The sequence below is a fragment of the Chiloscyllium plagiosum genome, unplaced genomic scaffold (assembly GCF_037043375.1).
Source record: "Chiloscyllium plagiosum isolate Xiang-an unplaced genomic scaffold, Cpla_swu_hap1 HiC_scaffold_5, whole genome shotgun sequence".
NCBI classification, from domain to species: Eukaryota; Metazoa; Chordata; class Chondrichthyes; order Orectolobiformes; family Hemiscylliidae; genus Chiloscyllium; species Chiloscyllium plagiosum.
Window position 1 is genome coordinate 37,940,347 of NW_028270143.1, and position 19,175 is coordinate 37,959,521.

The 19,175-nt window shown below is 41.4% G+C and overlaps 1 protein-coding gene across 3 annotated transcripts in view; it reads left to right on the forward strand.

Moving 5' to 3' along the window:
* Nucleotides 1-6,863: 6,863 nt before the first annotated feature.
* The window catches only part of dgkb (diacylglycerol kinase, beta), a 794,652-nt gene continuing 782,340 nt past the window's right edge, over nucleotides 6,864-19,175 (forward strand). For all 3 annotated transcript variants that reach the window (XM_087987111.1, XM_087987112.1, XM_087987113.1), the window contains exon 1: nucleotides 6,864-7,019. The gene's annotated coding sequence lies outside the window, so the exon portion shown is untranslated. The remainder of the gene's footprint in view (nucleotides 7,020-19,175) is intronic.

Sequence of the window (19,175 nt, forward strand, 5' to 3'; positions counted from 1 at the left end):
AGAGGAAAGAAAAGGTCTTTGTTATTCAGTAAGCATATGACTCTGAAAGCAAGTACAACATGTCATGCTTTAGAAACAATAAACCGTGAGGGACAATTACTTCTGATTATTTACTAAGTTCTATGAACCACTTTTGCCACCACTGGACACTTCAGGCATCTTAACTATTATTGTTAAACTGTTCTGAAATTGACATTATTTCACTTCGAAATTTGTGATTGCAAATTTCATTCTGAAAAGAGAACATTTTGTATTTGTATGATACTTTTCACAACTTCAGGGCATCCCTCGGCACATTATAGACAATGACGTATTTGTTTGCCATTAAAACATGAGAAAAATGATCGATTGTAATATAATGTGCACCCACTGACCTTGCGTGTAGCAGGATCTGCAGTTCCAGGAATTGAACATTTGGCCAATCCAGACCCAGCCACCACCCCTGGAGTGGAAGCATGTCATTCTCAACCCTGAGGGATTGCCAGTGAAAAAGAACAAAATGGATCTAACATCTTTGCTGAGTAAGTAAACCAGGCCTCATGTTTGTCAAAAAAAAAACAGATTGTTTATAGTTTTAATTGTCAGCTTATGGAAAGTTTGTAAAGCTGCTGTTTGACTAATATTAGCAAACTTTCCACAGGCTGGAAATTAAAGCCATAATGAGACTGTTGGTATAGAAAGAAAGGATATCCAATGTCGCAATTCATTGAAGAATGTTCTGGAACATGTGACCAATTCAGACGAGGACTTCAAAGTGGCAAAGATAGGAATGAAGCTAATAGGTATGCACACAGGTGCATTGGCAGGCTTGCCAATGAGATTTTGATATCATTATCAATAAACATGGAGGATCCCAACTCCATCTTGCCTCAAAGCTTTGCACAGGGCTTTGAGCTCGACTTAACAAACATGGAAATCCATGATAGCTCTAACGAACCCATCTGTGGTGCAATACTTAGAGTCATAGAGCGTGGAAACAGACCCTTCACCAGCTATCCTAAATTAATCTAGTTCCATTTGCCAGCACTTGGCCCGTATCCCTCTAAAATCTTCCTATTCATATACTATCCAGATGCCTTTTAAATGTTATTATTTTACCAGCGTCCACTACTTCCTTTGGCAGCTCATTCCATACATGCATCACCCTGTGCATGAAAAACTTGCCCCTTAGGTCTCTTTTAAATTTTTCCCCGTCACCTTAAACTTATGCCCTCTAGTTTTGGAATTCTTCACCTGGGGGTAAGACCTTGTCTATTTACACTAACCTTTCTGCTCATAAGGTCACCCCTCAGCCTCCAAAGTTCCAGGGAAAACAGCCCCAGCCTATTCAGCCACTCTCTACAGCTCAAACCCTCCAACCCTGGCAACATCCTTATAAATCTTTTCTGAACCCTTTCAAGTTTCACAACATCATTTCAATAGCTGGGAGACTGGAATTGAATGTAATATTCTAAAAGCAGCCTAACCAATTTCCTGTACAGCCACAACATGACATCCCAACTCCTATACTCATTGCACTGACCAATAAAGGCAAACATACCAAACACCTTCTTCACTGTCCTGTCTACATACGACACCATTTTTAAGGAACTATGAACCTGCATTCCAAGGTCTCTTTGTTCAACAACACTCCCCACAACGTTACCATTAAGTATATAAGTCCTGCCCTCATTTTCCTTTCCAAAATGCAGTACCTCACATTTACCTAAATTAAACTCCATCTGCTACTTCTCAGCCCGTCGGCCCATCTGATGAAGATACCATTGTACTTTATGGTAACCTTGGTGTACTCTGCAAACTTGCTAACCATATCTCCTATATTCACATCCAAATAATTTATATAAACAATGGAAAGCAGTGAACCCAGCATCAAACTCAAAAAAGGATCATGCCGTAAGGTCAAGTGAAATAAGGATTGATAGGAAGGGTGAGGGGAGTAACAAATTAAAAATATTATATATGAATGCACGAAGCATCAGAAATAAGGTGGATGAGCTTGAGGGTCATTTGGAAATTGTCAGTTATGATGTTGTGGGGATAACAGAAGTGGCTTCAAGTGGATAGAACCTGGGAAATGAATAATCAAGGCTATACGTGCTATCGTAAGAACAGACTGACTGGCAGAGGGGGTTGGGTAGCCCTGTTGGTAAGGAATGATATTCAGTCCCTTGCGTGGGAGACCTAGAATCAGGGGATGTAGAGTCAGTATGGATAGAGCTGAGAAATTCTAAGGTAGACACTAATGGGCGTTATCGACAGGCCCCCAAACAGTAGCCTGGATGTTGTGTAATTTGAATAAGGAGCTGAAATTGGCCTGTCACAAAGATATTATTACAGATGTTATGGGGGATTTCAACATGCAGGTAGACTGGGACAATCAGGATGGTACTGGACCCCAAGAAAGGGAGTTTGTGAAGTGCCTTCTTAGAATAGCTTGTGCTGGAGCCTACCAGGGAGAAAGCAATTCTGGATCTGATGTTGTGCAATGAATCGGATTTGATCAGGGACCTCGAAGTAAAGGAGCCATTACGAGGTAGTGACTACAATACAATAAGCTTTAATCTGCAGTTTGAAAGGGAGAGGATAGAATCGGAAGTGACAATATTTCAGTTGAATAAGGGGAACTATGGAGCTATGAGGGAAGAGCTCGCCAAAGCTCAATGGTGTAATACCCTAGCAGGGATGGCAGTGGAACAACAATGGCAGGTATTTCTGGGTATAATGCAGAAGATGCAGGATCAGTTCATTCCAAAAAGGAAGAAAGATCCTAAGGGAATGCAGGGATGGCCGTGGCTGACGAGGCAAGTTAAGGACCAGATAAAGACAAAAGGGAAAAAGTATAACATAGCAAAAATGAGTGGGAAATCGGCGGACTGGGAAGCTTTTAAAGAACAACAGAGGATAACTAAAAAGGAAATACGCAATGAAAAAATAAGGTACGTAGGTAAACTGGCCAAAAATATAAAGGAGGATAATAAAGGCTTTTTTAGGTATGTGAAAAGAAAAAAAAATGGTCAAGACTAAAATTGGGCCCTTGAAGACAGAAACAGGTGAATTTATTACGGGGAACAAAGAAATGGCAGAAGAGTTGAATTAGTACTTTAGATCTGTCTTCACTGGGGAAGACACGAGCAATCTCCCTGATGTAATAGTGGCTGAAGGCCCTGAACTGAAGGGAATTTATATTAGGCAGGACATGGTGTTGGAGAGACTGTTAGGTCTGAAGGCTGATAAGTCCCCGGGACCTGATGGTCTACATCCCAGGGTACTGAAGGAGGTAGCTCTAGAAATCGCGGATGCGTTGGTGATCATTTTCCAACGTTCTATAGATTCAGGATCAGTTCCTATGGATTGGAGGGTGGCTAATGTTGTCCCACTTTTTAAGAAAGGAGGGAGAGAGAAAACAGAGAATTATAGACCAGTTAGTCTGACCTCAGTGGTGGGAAAAATGCTGGAGTCAATTATAAAAGAGAAATTACGACACATCTGGATAGCAGTAACAGGAAACGTCAGAGTAAGCATGGAAATATGAAGGGGAAATCATGCTTGACTAATCTTCTGGAATTTTTTGAGGATATAACTCTGAAGATGGACAAGGGAGGTCCAGTGGATGAAGTATACCTGGGCTTTCAGTAAGCCTTTGATAAAGTCCCACATAGGCCAAAAATATAAAGGAGGATAATAAAGGCTTTTTTAGGTATGTGAAAAGAAAAAAAAATGGTCAAGACTAAAATTGGGCCCTTGAAGACAGAAACAGGTGAATTTATTACGGGGAACAAAGAAATGGCAGAAGAGTTGAATTAGTACTTTAGATCTGTCTTCACTGGGGAAGACACGAGCAATCTCCCTGATGTAATAGTGGCTGAAGGCCCTGAACTGAAGGGAATTTATATTAGGCAGGACATGGTGTTGGAGAGACTGTTAGGTCTGAAGGCTGATAAGTCCCCGGGACCTGATGGTCTACATCCCAGGGTACTGAAGGAGGTAGCTCTAGAAATCGCGGATGCGTTGGTGATCATTTTCCAACGTTCTATAGATTCAGGATCAGTTCCTATGGATTGGAGGGTGGCTAATGTTGTCCCACTTTTTAAGAAAGGAGGGAGAGAGAAAACAGAGAATTATAGACCAGTTAGTCTGACCTCAGTGGTGGGAAAAATGCTGGAGTCAATTATAAAAGAGAAATTACGACACATCTGGATAGCAGTAACAGGAAACGTCAGAGTAAGCATGGAAATATGAAGGGGAAATCATGCTTGACTAATCTTCTGGAATTTTTTGAGGATATAACTCTGAAGATGGACAAGGGAGGTCCAGTGGATGAAGTATACCTGGGCTTTCAGTAAGCCTTTGATAAAGTCCCACATAGGAGGTTAGTGAGCAAAATTAGGGCACATGGTATGAGAGGCAAAATACAGACGTGGATTGAAAATTGGTTGCCTTTCCAAGTTCTTGGTGAGCATTTTCTCAACTTCCATTACAACAGAGGTAGAAGCTACCCAAAGTCTTACTGACAGTGCTCCAAAAGCTAATGCTTCCAAATAAACCTGTTGGACTATAACCTGGTGTTGGGGGATTTTTAACTTTACCACTATGAAAGCACATTTCTGTCTAGTCTACTGTGACAAATTCATTTTTCATCCCTTCAAACTTTGATTTAACCAACCTTAAAAGTCTAATTAATGGTAAGGCATTTCAGGGGGAAATTTAACCCTACCAAAATTGGTGGGCTTGCTTCTGATGGGAAGTTAAATTTCAATTTCGAACCTTAACAGATGTTCCCATTTCTGGCTTTAACGGAGGGCGAATTCAGAGATGGGTGACCAATAAAATCTCAGGAGGTGCCCGGAGAAAATTAATGACATTCTCCCACAGATCAACTGTCCCTGTTAATCCCTCAACCATTGCATATTTCTTGCTGTGATCCAATACTCTCTCAAGACCTTCCCACATCAACGTCTCACAAATGCTCCCCTCCTATTCTGAGTTCTTTAAAAACTCCCCTGCAAAGTCGTCTCCAGCCTCACTATGAACTCTTCAATGGCTTCCTGACAAATTTTCTCAGACATTCCTGAAACCTTGCAGCACTGTTGTCAACTTAGCAGCATGGACTCAAGGCATCGGGATGGAGGAGCCCAGATACAGTCCATGGCTGAGGGGGAGTCGGGAGCTGTCCAAACACCACTTAATTTTATCAAGATGAGACTATTAGATGAACTTTATTGTATTATTTTTCTGGTTTTATTTTCTGTGTTTTAAGATGACACTAGAGAGTGATGACACTAAACAACACTTTTCATTGTATATGTAATAAATGCAGGTGACAATAAAAAAGTCAAATTGAATAAATCAAACAGCCGAGTTAACTACTCACTATAGAAGATTTGCTTACAGATCTTTCCGTCTCTTTCACTGAACTCCCTGGCTGCAACTAGATGTTGCAGGCCTACTCATCTAACAGGTCACAACTCCTCAATCAGATTCCAAATTAACTCCTTCTTCAGGTTTTCCTAAACTATTCGCCCACCTCTCTGTAAACTTTGGGGCCATTGTTCCATGAATTTATTGCTTCTACTAATTGGTCAATTCCACTTCTCCTAATCTAAGTTGAAAATTTATCCATATTTTTAATATGGTGGACTATATTACTATTATCAGAATGGCTGTCACCTTCATCTTTTCTGAATCCTTGATTTTCCCATTTGCAATGTGTTTGTCATAATAAAAATCTCCTGTTTCTTCCCCCGCTGTAATTATATTTTTAATGAATGTGGTAACTCTAATTATTCCCAATTTCCCTGTTGTTGTGTAAGTTAATGGCGGACTGTGACTTTAAGAGTCTGATCGAGTGACACAATTGGGATATTATTGGCTATTTTGGGCAGCAAACAGGTTGGTCTAACCTTGCTGCCTACAGAATAAACATCCCCATAACAAAGATCCTTAAACATTTCAGCCTTCTGGTCCTTTTGGCAAGAAATGCCTGTACTTACCAAAGATCTTAGTGCTGAAACATTTAGCTTCCAATCAAGCTCAGATTAGATCCAGGTTTCTGTAACTATTACATACTCTAGGATAAATTCATATTTCTTATTCATATATTTTCATGTTGCACTTCATGCAATTACTTGGATATCTGCCACTATGTTGTTCACACAATGCAGTTGGTCATTTTCTTTCTGTTCTCGAATTGTGTAAATTTTCCCTCTCCACCTAACTAATTTAAATCTTTCTCATTGTCAGCCTTGCCTTTTTACATGGCATAAATGCTTGTCAGCAGCATCCCAACAACATAAACACCTCTATTTAACACTACTAGTTACATATGAACCTATTCTACAATAGGTTCTTGTGCAAACTGCATTAAGATCTAATTGAAAAGTGAATACAAGTAACTTTGACGACTGACTGCCTGTTCTAAGACAGCTATCAATGTGGTTTTAACATTAGGTTATCTAATTGTTGCCTCCAGCAAATTTTCAAAAGCTCCAGTGACTCTAATGCAGATTACAGAGCCAGTTGTTTCACAAGGTTGCTCAATAAATCACATCAGAAGGCATTTCCATGAGTCTGATCAATAAACTTAAAAGCACAGCACATGTATGGATATTGAAGAATTATCTTGCAGTACGCTTGGCTGTGCCCTGAGATCTTTTCTTTCCTGAAAGTATTTTAGCCTGAGACATCAATCAAATAGATTCATTATAAGCTTCTAGAGGCTGAGTCTGACGTCACCACTGTGAAAAATAATTACACACCCACAGTTCTTTAGCACACTCCTGCTTCACTGTCTGTTTTACTGTATTTTTTCAACCATTCAAAGGACAACCATGTTTGTATCCTGTTTTTACAATCCTGATGTGAATAAAAGCTCAGATTTGACGTATTCTTGTAATTTAGCAGTGTCACTGTGGACCACACCACTTCACAGCTGATTCCTTGCTCTGCAGCTTCCTGGGGAACAGAAACATAAGTTACCTTCCAATTCTGGACAATTTTGAAGATCTTTCTGAATGTGTTTAGTGAGTACATTGGTTATTTTCATTTTAAAAATGTCAATTTTAAAATGCTATCCAAAAGCATGTTGCAGAATCTGGGCAGGTTTGTAAGATAACAGTCAAACTATTGTTTTGCATAATTTTATTTGACTTATTGTCAATTTGCCAGGTCAATTAATTTAAAGTTTATTATTGAAAGCTAAAATGAGATCATTTTCATTATACGGAATTACGCTGATATTTAATTTGCATTGTTTGTTTTATTCCACAGCAATTCATTTTCACAAATAATTCAATGAAATAGAATATTTTTAGATCATGGTCAACAATTAGTAAAAGGTGCATTGGTCCAAGATCTGAAATAACACTTACAGTTGCTAGATGAATTTGGATTTCACCAGTACTGTAAACAAATTCTAAAATATAAGGTTACTGGTTTTGTGTTCTTTGCTCCTTCAGAGGACCAACACAGATGTAATGGACTGAATTGTCTCCTTCTATGCTGTAACCATTCCAATATTACATTGAAAAATTCAAATTCAAGCAAAATTTACTTGGCTTTGACATGTTTTTCTACACCAAAATGTTATCGCACAAAGTGGTAGGATATGTGCTCGAATGTGCAATTTCTCCGATACAGTTGTTCCTGATCTTAGATATGTAATCATGCTTTGTTAGGGACAGACTTTTTAAAGGCAGCATACATATGAGGATGGCTGACTGCTAGAAAACAGAAGTGATCTCTGGATAAATACAATATGATAGGAAACAACATTGCAGGGCTACAAGGAAAATATGGAGGTTTGGGACTAGCTTAATTGTTATTGCAGAGCGCCAGCCTAAGTACAATGGAGCAAAGGTTTTATTTCTGAGTAGTATCCACTTTATGATCCTGTTTTAAGTCTGACATATACCTTGAATTTGCCTGATTTAAGAACAGAAATGTCAAAACCAGAGTGGACCATTTAGCTCTTTGGACTTGTTCCACTACAGTCTTAAGAAAATAAAGTGCGATAAGTCATGGAATGGAGTAGAGTGGTTATAAGCTAAAAGCAGCAGTAAGAACTCAAGAATATTGTAAGAACATGTCGCTGAAGAAATATATATAATACATATATGTATATATATATGCTTTCATCATGAAAAAAATCTATAGACTGTCTGCAATAGTTCTAACTGTGCTTAATGTAAAGTTGATTATAGCTATGCATTACAAAATACTTTGTGTACTTCAAGTTATTTCAGTTTATGCAATCTTTCTGCCTTCAAATTTACCTATTAGCAATGAGATTGTACAATACTTACTATTTTATAAACATACCCATGTTTATTTTTATTGCACAATGCATGATCTAATACCAAAATTGTTGGCTCAGAAACATTGAAGTTGTCCTGATCCAATTTGCAATTTATTGGTTATCTGTAAAATGCGTTGATTATATGAGACCAAATTAGAAGGTTTAGTATGTAGTGCAGATGGCAGCAGGAAGTTACAGAGGGATATAAGCCAATTAAGTGAGTGGGCCAAACACTGGCAAATTGAGTGCGATGTAGGAAAACTTTAGCGCACGTACCTTTTGACCCAAGAAAGATAAACAGGAGTATTTTCTAAATGGTAAGAAACCTGGAGCTATTGAGGAGCAAATAGGTCAAGAGCATAACCCACTAAATAATAGTGAATAGGTGCAAACTGGTGAATGGAAAGTTGTCCTTTTGCTTAAAAAATAGTAATGGGAAAAGTTTTCCCTCAGCTGTGTAGAATCTGTGAGCAGTGCAGAAGCTGCTTTACCTATGCTCTCATAGCTGATGTCCAAATGCACTCTCACATTATTCAAAAGCTATTGTCCCAACTTTCGGAAGCTGCTGTCTAGCTCTCTCTTGCACTATTTGCTATCAGAGATATGGCACAGGGTCAATAAGATTAAAAAAATTAAACTTGTGGGCTGAAAGATTGCTGTGGGAGATACAGTTTGAATTCATGGGAATTTTCTCAATGAGATTGTAGCACAGATCGAAATTGCAGATATGATGTTGTGGATACCCATAGAGATATGGTTGCAAGGGTATCAGGGCTGGGAACTAAATAACCAAAAACACAGATCCTGTGGAAAGGATAGGCAGACGGGCAGAAGTTAGTAAGAATTAAAATTAAATTAATGGCAAGAAGTGAGATACAGTCAGAAAGTGCAGACTCTGTGGAGGTAGAGTTGAAGAACCACAACAGGAAAAAGAGCCTAATGAAGTTATCATTTCATAACTGGCAGAGATTTTCCTGCACGTCCACCCACTTCATCTACTGCCTCCGTTGTTCTTGATGTGGTCTCCTTTACATCAGGAAGACAGAAAACCAACTTACAGAACGGTTCAGAGAATTGGGTTCACTGGGGCACATGTACCAAACAACCCCACCGTCCTGTGGCTAACCACTGTAAGTCCCCCTCCCATTCCCTCAAGGTCATGAAGTCCTGGGCCTCCTCCACCACCAAATCAAAATCACCTGCCAACTGGAGGAAGTACGCCTTACGTTCCACCTTGGGACCCTTCAACCACGTGGCATCAGCATCGACTTAACCAGTTTCCAACCCTTCAACTCAGCATCACCCTCTTGACCTGTCCTACCTGTCCATCTTCCTTCCCACCTATCAGCTCCATTCTCCCCATCGACCTATCACAATTACCTCCCACCCTGCATCCAATATTGCCTTCCCACCTATCTTCTCCCCAGCCCCATTCCCACTCCTATTTATTTTTCAACCCCTTCCCCCCAATGTTCCTGATGAAGGGCTTATGCCCTTGGATGCTGTTTGACCTGCTATGCTTTTCCAGAGCCACACTTTCCGACTCTGACTCTTCAGCATTGGGGATACAGGCCACCTAGCAATAGTCAGGATGTGGGGAAGAAAATAAATCAGGAATTAGAGGAGGTATGTAAGAAAGATGTTACTACAATAATCACGAGGGACTTCAATATGCAGGTTGACTGGAAAAATCAGGTTGGTGGTAGATCTCAAGGAATTTGTGGAATATCTACAGGCAGGTTTAATGAGTGAGTTTACGTTGAAGGAACCCCTAGGGGTCAGTGACGATAATATGATAGAATTCACCCTGCTGTTTGAGAGGGAGAAGCTGGAATCAGATGTTACAGAACTACAGATTTAGGGCAATGAACCCAAACTATAGTTTGGGTATACAGGAGGTTGAGAGTAGGCAGGTTCAAAATAGGTTTCAGGGTCTCAAGATGGTACTGGCAATCGAGAAGGTGGTTTGAACTCTGTCTATTCCAATGCCAGGAGCATCCGGAATAAGGCAGGTCAACTTGCAACCTGGGTCAGTACCTGGGATTTTGATGTTGTGGCCATTTCAGACACATGGGTAGAGTAGGGACAGAAATGGTTGTTGCAGATTCCAGGATTTAGATGTTTTAGTAAGAACAGAGATGGTAAAAGAGGGGGAGGTGTAGCATTGTTAGTCAAAGACAGTATTATGGCTGCAGAAAGGACGCTTGAGGACTCGTCAACTGAGCTAGTATGGGCTGAGATTAGAAACAGGAAAGGAGAGATCACCCGGTTGGAAGTTTTCCATAGGCCTCTGAATAGTTCCAGAGATTTAGAGGAAAGGATAGTAAAGATGATTCTCAATAGGAGCATTTCGACTTCCCAAATATTGACTGGGAATACTATAGTTCAAGTACTTTAGATGGGTCAGTTTTGTCCATTGTGTGCAGGAGGGTTTCCTGACACAGTATGTAGTCAGGCCAACACAGGGTGAGGCCAAATTAGATTTGGTACTGGGTAATGAACCCGGCCATGTGTTAGATTTGGAGGTAGGTGAGCACTTTGGTGATAGTGACCACAATTCAGTTACGTTTACTTTAGCGATGGAAAGGGATTGGTATACACCGGAGGGCAAGAGCTACAACTGGGGGAAAGGCAATTACAATGCAATCAGACAAGATTTAGAATGCATAGAATAGGGAAGGAAACTGCAGGGGATGGGCACAATAGAAATGTGGAGCTTATTTAAGGAACAGCTACTGTGTGTCCTTGATAAGTATGTACCAGTCAGGCAGGGAGGAAGTTGTTGAGTGCAGGAGCCATGGTTTACTAAGGAAGTTGAATCTCTTGTCATGAGGAAGAAGAAGGCTTATATTAGGTTGAGACATGAAGGCTCAGGTAGGGTGATTGAGAGTTACAAGTCAGCCAGGAAAGACCGAAAGAGAGAGCTAAGATGAGTGAGGAGGGGACATAAGAAGTTGCTGACAAATAGGATCAGGGAAAATCCGAAAGCTTTCTATAGGTATATAAGGGCTAAAAGAATAACTAGAATAAGATTAGAACCAATCAAGGACAGTAGTGGGAAGTTTTGCATGGAGTTAGAGGAGATTGGATATATGATAAATGAACATTTTTCATCAGTATTCACACTGGAAAAAGATAATGTTGTCGAGGACAATACTGAAAAACAGGCTACTAGACTAGATAGGATTGAGGTTAGAAAGGAGGTTGTGTTAGAAATTCTGGAAAGTGTGAAAATAGATAAATCGCCTGGGCCAGATGGATTTATCTTAGGATTCTTTGGGAAGCCAGGGAGGAGATTGCAGAGCCTTTGGCTTTGATCTTTATGTTGCCATTGTCTACAGGAATAGTACCATAAGAATGGAGGATAGCAAATGTTGACGCCTTGTTCAAGAAAGAGAGTAGAGACAACCATGGTAATTATAGACCAGTGAGCCTTACTTCAATTGTGGGTAAAGTGTTGGAAAAGAGATAGGATTTATAATCATTTTGATAGGAGTAAGTTGATTAGGGATAGTCAACATGGTTTTGTGAAAGGTAGATCAAGCCTCACAAACCTTACTGAGTTATTTGAGAAGGTGACCAAACAGGTGGATAAGGGTAAAGTTGTTGATGTGGTATACATGGGTTTCAGTAAGGCATTTGATAAGGTTCCCCTTGGTAGGCTACTGCACAAAATATGGAGGCATGGGATTGAGGGCGATGTTACAGTTTGGATCAGAAATTGGCTAGCTGAAAGAAGACAGAGGGTGATGGCTGATGGGAAATGTTCATCCTGGAGTTCAGTTACTAGTGGGATACCGCAAGGATCTGTTTTGGGGCCACTGCTGTTTGTCATTTCTTTAAATGACCTGGATGATGGAAAAGAAGATGAGTTTGTAAATTTGCAGACAACAGTAAGGTCAGTAGGGTTAAGGCCAGTGCCAAAGGGGGACATTGATAAGCTGCAGAGATGGGCTGAGTGGTGGCAAATGCAGTTTAATGTGGAAAAGTGAGAGGTGATTCACTTTGGAAGGAGTAACAGGAATGCAGACTACTGGACGAATGGTAAGATTTTTGGTAGTGTAGATGAGCAGAGGGATCTCGGTGTCCATGTACAGAGATCCCTGAAAGTTGCCACCCAGATTGATAGGGTTGTTAAGAAGGCATACAGTGTTTTAGCTTTTATTAGTAGAGGGAACACATTTCAGAACCATGAGGTCATGCTGCAGGTGTGCAAAACTCTTGTGCAGCCACAATTGGAGTATTGCATATAGTTCTGGTCACCACATTAAGGAAGGATGTGGAAGCTTTGGAAAGAGTTCAGAGAGATTTACTAGGATGTGCCTGGTATGGAGGGAAGGTCTTACGAGGAAAGGCTGAGGGACATGAGGCTGTTTTCATTACAGAGAAAAAAGTTGAGAGGTGACTTCATTGAGACAGATAATCGGAGGGTTAGATAGGGTAGACAGTGAGAGCCTTTTTCCTCCGATGGCAATGGCTAGCACGAGGGGACATAGCTTTAAATTGAGGGATATAGATTAAGGACAGATGTCAAAGGTAGTTTCTTTATTCAGAATAGTAGGGGTGTGGAACACAACGCCTGAAACTGTAGTAGACTCGCCAACTTTAAGGGCATTTAAATGGTCATTGATAGGCATATGGATGAGAATGGAATAGTGTAGGTTAGATTGGCTTCAGATTGGTTTCACAGGGTGGCGCAACATTGAGGGCAAAAGGGTCTGCACTGCGCTGTAATGTTCTATGTATGCTCTGTGTTCTGCGTACAATTGAGTAAAAATAACTACAAAGACATGAGGGAAGAGCTGGCCAGACCGGATTGGAAAAGGAGCCTAAGGGAGGAGGATTGGTAGGAGCTTGTGGCAGTTACTTGGGAGGCACAGTAGAAATTTATCTCAAGGAGGAAGAAATATACTCGGGGAGGACATGGCAACCATGGCTGGCAAGTGAAGTCAGTGACAGCATGAAAGCAAAAGAATGTAAAAGCATGCAATGTGGAGAAAGTTAGCGGGAAACCAGAGAATTATAAAGCCTTTAAAAACCAGCAAAGGGCATCTAAAATAGCAGTAAGCGGGGGAGAAATTTAAGGTATATATAAGGTATATAGTAAGATAAAAGGAGATTGTAAAACTTATTTTAGATATTTAAAAGGCAAGGGAGAGGCAAGAGTGGACATTGGACTGCTGGAGAATGAGGCTAGAAAAGCATTAAAGGGGTACAAAGAAACGGTACACCACATCTCAGAATTCTGAAGGAGATAGCTGAGAAGATAGTGGAGACACTGGAGATGATCTTTCAGGAATTACTGGAGTCAAGGAGGGTCTCAGAGGAACAGAGAATGGCTAATGTAACAATACTGTTTAATAAGGGAGAGAAGCAGAAGATAGGAAATTATAGCTAGTTAGCCTGATCTTAGTTGATGGTAAGATTTTGCGAAGTGCTTGGAAGTATATGGGAAAATAGGGCTGAGTCAGCATGATCTTATTTTGTTGGGGTGGGGGGGTGGGGAGGTGGGAGGGGGTGGGGTGGTGGTCATGCTTGACAAATCTTTTAGAATTCTTTGAGGTGCTAACAAGCAAATTAGTCAAAGGAGAGCCAACGGACTTGATCTATTTTGATTTCCATAAGGTGTTTGACAAGGTGTTGCACGAAAGGTCAAAATAAGATAAGAGCCCATTGTGTTAGGAGCAAAGTACTGGCATGGATAGAGGATTGGCTGACTGGCAGAAGGCAGAGTGGGGATAAAGGAGTCTTTTTTCAGGCTGGTAGCTGGTGACAGTAGAGTTCCACCGGGGTCAGTATTGGGACCACAACCATTCACTTTATACATTAACAATCTGCACAAAGAAACTGAGGGCTCAGCTTGCACATGAGCCAGATAGATAGAGAGGCTACAGAAGGCAGGCTGGAAGAGCGGGCAAAAAAGTGGCAGATGGAATACAACGTAGGAAGGTGTGAGGTTATGCACTTTGATAGGAAGAATAGAGGTGTAGACATTTTGCTTGATGGGGAAAAGCTTTGGTAATCTGAAGGATGAAGGGATTTAGGATGTCCGCTTCAGGATTCCCTTATGGTTAACAAGCAGGGTCAGTTGGCTGTTCGAAAGAAAAATGCAATGTGAGCATTTAATAAGAGGACTAGAATACAAGAGCAGAGACATACTGCGGAGGCTGGATAAGACTTTGGTCAGACAGCATTTGGAATATTGTGTACCATTTTGAGCCCCATATCTAAGGTAAGATGTACTGGCTTAGGATGGGTCCAGAGAATGATTCCAGGGATGAATGGCTTACCACTATGGAAAGCAGTTGAGGGCTCTCTGTCTGTACTTGATGGAGTTTGGAAGGATGAAGGTGGATCTCTTTGAAACGATAGAATACAGACAGCCCTGGATGGTGTGGTCATGGAGAAAATGTTTTCGCCAGTAGGAGAGACTAGGTCCTGAAGGCACAGCCTCAGTGAAGGGACAACCATTTAGTCCTGAGATGAGGAGGAATTTCTTCAGCCAATAGGTGATGAATTCAGGCTGTGGAGACCCAGTCATTGACAGTATGCAAAGCAGGGTTTAGGTAGATTCTTGATTAGTAAGGGGGTCAAAGGTTACAGGGAGAAGGCAAGGCAGTGGATTTATCAGCCACGATAAAATGGCAGAGCAGTTTAGTTGGGCCAAATGATCTGATTGTCCTCCAATACCTTATTGTCTTATGTCAAATATTTTAATGAAGGTTCCCAAAGCTAACTTTAAAAACCTACCATTTATATAAATATAAATCTTTGTTCAGACTTAAGACTAAAGTTGAATATTTATTCAATTAATTAAACTTCAAGATAAATGTTATGGTCAGTCCTGCCAAGATGTTCCTTTACAAAAAGTTATAAAAGCAAATTGTTTTTATTGTATAATGTTAGATGCAAATTCATTTGATCCCTAGCTCTTCCTCAACATTTTGCTTGACAAAATTCTCTTGAATATATCCCCTGAAGTCATTTGCAGTTACTGAAAATTTACTTTCTACGCCCTATAAGATGATTAAAGTTTCACATGATTGTGGTATTATTCTGGTTAGATGCACTCAGGAACACAGAACTTAGGTGTAGGAGTAACTAACTGGCTCTTTCGCCTGCCTCAGTGCTGATTCCTGAAGAAGGGCTTATGCCCGAAACGTCGATTCTCCTGCTCCTTGGATGCTGCATGACCTGCTGTGCTTTTCCAGCAACACATTTTTCAGCTCAGTGCTCAAAAGAATAGCATTAGAATTTGTATTCAAATGTGATTTTATTGTCACATGTACTCAAGTGCAGTGAAAAGTGGACAAAGTTGCCTCTTCGGCACAAAGGTGCCGAGGAAAAAATCTTAGGTATAAATTAGAAAAATAAAGAAACAAATTTAAAAGTTCAGCATTACAGTCCTTCTCGAGCAGAGAAAGAGAGAAAAAGAAATAAAAGCAGACAGAGCAGACTAGTCCACATGGAACTTTACCTCAGAGCCAGGAGTCCCCTCGAATCCGTGCTGGACCTCACATTGAGTCTGTGCTGGCTCATCTCGCTGCCACCAATGCTGTCCAAGGACGGCAGGTAAGTAGGAAAGAAAAAAAACCAACCTGGTAAGAGGGAGTGAAGATGAAAAGAAACATCAGAGTCTTATGTCAAGAGTGGAGGAGCTCCAGCTCAGGAGCCCGACTCCACTGCCATCTTGCATACTTTGCCATAATGGCCAATCTGGTTGTGGTCTCAACTCTACTTTCCTGCCTGTCCCAACAACTCTTGACTCCCCTTTCCATCAATAATCTCAATATAAATTACTTACTACACCTGCAAACAAATGTTTGTAATTCTTATACCTGGACACCCAAATTCTGCAACTTTTCTCCATTTAAATAGCATATTGATTTTCTACTCTTACTGAAAAAGTGGATAAGTTCACAGATTTCAATAATATACTCTGCTAATTTTTTGTCCACTCACTTAACTTTTTCATGTCCCTCTGCAGACTGTCTACTGCATTTTGACAACTTTCTTTCTTAACTTCGTGTCATTAGTGAATACATGCATAGCTACCATATATTCAATCCACACATTCAACTCCTAGGACAGAATCTTGTGGGGTTTCATTTGGTTCAGTGTGAGTCACGATGAGTTTAGTGAAGTAATTCGCACCGCCTTACTGATCGGGTAACTCTCTGTATCTCACCAGTCTGATGTGTTAACTGACATTCTACTCATCATGGCAAATATAACATCTGATGTCTGACCTGTCTTACCACATACCATTCCCAGAGCAATCCGCCATTCACAGGACATCCCAGAATTCACCAGTGCCACGTAAAAGGCTGTTGTGAATTCAGACAAGCTGTGTCAGTCTGGAGCTGCCCTGGGTAGCTGGGCATGGCAGACAGAAAAACCAGTGCTGAAAATGTGTTGCTGGAAAAGCGCAGCAGGTCAGGCAGCATCCAGGGAACAGGAGAATCGACGTTTCGGGCATAAGCCCTTCTTCAGGAATCTTCAGGCTTATGCCCGAAACGTCGATTCTCCTGTTCCCTGGATGCTGCCTGACCTGCTGCGCTTTTCCAGCAACACATTTTCAGCTCTGATATCCAGCATCTGCAGACCTCACTTTCTCCTCAAAGAAACACCAGTGCCCCCTTTGTAGGCATGGTGCTGGAGCTCCAACTGGAAGCAGTGGTGCACATGCAGGACTTCCTCTTCCCACAGGATCAGCAATGAATGCCATAGCCCCAGACCATGCCAGCCTGATCCAACATTGCCACCCAGGTTAAAATGTTCTCAGCCATCTAGAGGAAAGCCCAGCACTTAAATGCAGGTCAATAATTTTCTTCACTTCGCGAGTGTAAGTGCCACCACTTCCATGAAAGTTCATGCTCTACTACTCTCACTATTGCATGCAACATCTTCCCATTCAACCTTAGCCAACAACAACTGTGACACCAGTAATCCTGCCTTCCCTTTGTGCTGCTTTCTCACTCGCTCAGGAAATCTCCGCACTTGCACAAGCAGGAATGGCCACCTCACCTAATTTCACTTCCTGTTACCTTTGTCTCTCACTCAGTCCAAGAGCGAAACGGCCCACAATAGAGCAGAATAAGTCGTGACAACGGTGTGCTGCTCGTCATTTGGCTCTCACCCATTAGAGTAAAGGACCCTCGAAGCTGCAGGTCATCTAGTCACAAGGAGGGTCTGTGCATGTTGCTCAGTGAGAAAACATGTTGACTTCTGATTCCGAACCTTACTGGCATACTTTGCAACTCAAAGGTTCAGGTAGTGGTAGAAAATATTAGAAGGAATGTGAGCCAAAGATCCTGACTCTCACTGCCTTAGGTAGGACCTGATTTGCTTGGTTGTGATCTCCTGACTGAAGGATGTCGCCCTTGACTGGACTGACAACTGTGTCAAGCTTCCTGGCTTTGTGTCTAGTATTAAATGGTAAAATATTGGTCTGGCCTTCCTGGCTGACAGTGCAATGTATGTTATGACATGGGGTAAACGCTCCTGCTTAATTTAAAACCAGCAACACAGAAAAGATTTATCCCATCAGTAATCTGAAAAAGTTCAAGAGACCAAGAACTATTTCAAGTAAAAATTATCAACTTTATTTCTTGAAGTATGACAGAGAATAATTAATTAACAACTTTTACAACACTGTCCTCTAATCTATCATTTACCTTCCCTTTCCACAACGCTCGTCCAATAAAACTCCCAATTAAGATTTACAAAACAAAACTTCTTATCTCAAAACCAGACAGCTTTCTGTTCTTCTATTTGGATCTTCTTGTGTCTTCTTCTCTTTTCCATAGGAATTCTGCTTCATAGGTTACTGATCGATAAAGGTACCCTTAAGAGAGCTATTTTTCAGCCAGACGTTTTAATGAACCGCCACTAAACCACCAAAAACACCACTTAAACAAACACCGCCGAAAACACCGCTTCCACAAACACCACCAAAAACACAGCTGAAAGCACCGCTTCCGCAAACATCGCTGAAAACACCGCTTCCACAAACACCGCCAAAAACACCACTTCCACAAACACCGCCGAAAACACGACTTCTACAAACACCGCCGAAAACACCGCTTCCACAAACACCACTGAAAACACCATTTCCACAAACACCGCTTCCACAAACACCACCAAAAACACCGCTTCCACAAACACCACCAAAAACACAGCTTCCACAAACACTGCCAAAAACACTGCTTCCACAAACACCACCGAAAACACCACTTCCACAAACACTGCCACAAACAACATTTCCACAAACACCACCAAAAACACCACTTCCACAAACACCGCCAAAAACACCGCTTCCCCAAACACCACTGAAAACACCGCTTCCACAAACACTGCCGCAAACACCGCTTCCACAAACACTGCCAAAAACACCATTTCCACAAACACCGCTTCCACAAACACCACCAAAAACACAGCTTCCACAAACACCACTGAAAAGACCACTTCCACAAACACCGCCGAAAACACCACTTGCACAAACACCACCGAAAATACCGCTTCCACAAACACCACCAAAACACCACTTCCACAAACACCACCGAAAACACCGCCTCCACAAACACCACCAAAAACACCGCCTCCACAAACATCGCCAAAATCACGACTTCCACAAACACCACCGAAAACACCGTTTCCACCAACACTGCCGAAAACACCGCTTCCACAAACACCATCGACCATGTTATTTCTGCGCTCACAACCACTGCCACCAATGTTACTTACTGGAGCACTGTCAACCATACTGACCCATGGCTACTGCCTCTGCAATCGCCATCAAGAACGTCACTTCCACCCCCCACGATTGTCACCGAATGCCCCACCTCCGCCCTCTCCCCAACAACTGCCACTGTACACATCA